This window comes from Poecilia latipinna, unplaced genomic scaffold (genome assembly GCF_001443285.1).
Source record: "Poecilia latipinna isolate Pla-1442-1.1 unplaced genomic scaffold, P_latipinna-1.0 Scaffold988, whole genome shotgun sequence".
Taxonomy (NCBI): Eukaryota; Metazoa; Chordata; class Actinopteri; order Cyprinodontiformes; family Poeciliidae; genus Poecilia; species Poecilia latipinna.
Genome location: NW_015113604.1, coordinates 119,973 through 122,364, shown reverse-complemented (window position 1 = coordinate 122,364; position 2,392 = coordinate 119,973).

Here is a 2,392-nt window from a genome sequence, read left to right as displayed (position 1 = left end):
ATTAATATTGAAAGTGACCACTAGATGTCACTGTTTGATAACTGATATAAACCACATTTCTGAACCACTTCTTCAACATTACACATACAGGTGCGTCTAAATTAATAGGAAGGAGTATAAATGGTTTGGTTTAGAAATGGCTTTACGGAAGGATTGTAGCAGATATATTCCATGTCTTGGATGCGTCTCGTTGTAGCTGCATTTCAAGTCTTATGAATCTCTTTCCAATCCCTTGAATGGGTTTTGCTTCTAAATCTTCCCAAGACTTTGGTTATCCCTGTTACTTTTAGCAGCCTTTTCTACTCCACATTTTTCCTTCCACCCAACTTCCCATTGATGGGCAGCTAGTTTTAGAAATTACTACTTGTGGATTACCTGTCCTGTGGAGGCTGTTTGTGACTCTCTGCTGGACAATTGTAAAATCAGCTGTCTTGCTTATCGTTGTGTAGACAGTTGCATGACATTCCTGCACAAAAAACTGTTTTAAAGAAACAGTATGTGTGAAATTTAGCAAGATGCACCTGCATGCCCTAATACATAAAACCTTTTGAATAAAAAAAAGAATTCTGTATTCTTTCCTTGACTGTATATTGTGGTTTGAAAAATCCATCTAGACTCCAGATATTTACTTTGGAATTAATATATATATATATATATATATATATATTTATATATATATATATATATATATATATATATATATATATTTACTTACACATATGTTTTATTTATGCACTTAAGATCAAAAGTAGGCTGACTTATTAATCCATACCAAAGCAAAAAAAAAAAAAAAAACTTAAATACTAATCATTTAGGCATCAAATTTCATCTGAAACAACACAATGATAACGTTGTTCTTAAAATAGAATAAATCAACATGTTGCGGAACACAGAGAAATGGAGAAAAATAATTATTTAAAATAAAAAGTGAAAGACACAACTTCAACACTTTTTCATTTATTGCTTCGATAGTTTCAAAACAAGCATATTCTATTGTTTTACAGAATTTCATAAATAAATGATGGAGTAAAAAATACTATTTACATCATACAATAATATATTATTTATTTTACAGTTGTTGAATAATATTTAGTAAGGTGGGCATTATCCAAAATAACACGGGCATACAATGGGATTCATGAATGCGATTTTGTTAGTTATAAAGATGGCTGACTTATCATTTGGACTGGTTGTATAGGCACAAGTCCCTGTTTGGAGCCTTCTTTAGAACAGATCCTACTGTACGATTAAGTGAAATCCCATCTTTAATTTTGCCTTTTTCTGCCACATCATATCTTAACATATATATTTATATATATAAAAAAAAAAAAACAAAAAAAAAAAACACATGAATGCTGACATCATTTACGTTGTGCTACTTTGGGCTTGAAATCAGTGCAAAACAGTATATAAATAGAATTTACAACACATGCACTGCATCGTACTTGCGTGTCCGAGGCAGGGATAACAGCAGATAATCCTCAAATCTGCATGTTATGATATTTGCTCAAACAAGCATGCACGGTGCATTCTGCTTAATATAGTACAGTAGGTGCACATCAGTGATTGCAATAACAATAATAATAATAATGCACATCATTTAAATATATAGTGTACTGTGATGTATGTTGCAGTGCAATTATCCATAGCCCCTGAGTCACACTGCAAAGAATATAGGCATACAGCTAAGGATGAGAAAACTGTTCACACACCTCAGTAGTAATGCTGAATCGCTCTAAAAGTTCTAGGAAATAGTTTGTGTAACCCACACAGGATTCAGACTATAGATGGGGTATAATGATCAGGTTCAGCAGTGACTGTTAAGGGTATCCATGTAGTCAGTATCGTGCGATATCCCCTGTCCCATGAGAGGAAATTTGCAGAATGCGTTTTTTTTTTTTTTTTTTTCCCCGCTGGCTTGTCAGACCCTTAGTGTCAGGTACTATGCAAAGATTTCAGAAAATGGAAAAAGAACCGCTGCATCATCATTTTTCCTGCTGCAACAAAAGTCACCTCCTCACACTTCAGGTTCTAATGAGGACACAAAGCAGCGCCAGGCCTTGCGTTGGCTCACACCCTCGGTTTCAAAGTCTCAGGCTGCACAGGGTCAACAGTTTGAACAAACATCTGTGCTCACCAGCCGCCTGCCAGACTTGAAAAGATTGACGGCCTGTCAACAACCAGCATTACCAATCTTGACCAAAAGCGTCATTTATTTTTGTTCTTGCGTTTTGCTTGAATACGTCAACAATGATTGGGAGTTTGTGTGACTCCCTGTCCCCGTCACTGCCCCCATCTGCCAGATCAGAAAAAAAAAAAAATAAAATTAAAAAAAAAAAAAAAAAAAAATAAATAATTTAAATATAAATATTTATAAATATATTATTATTTT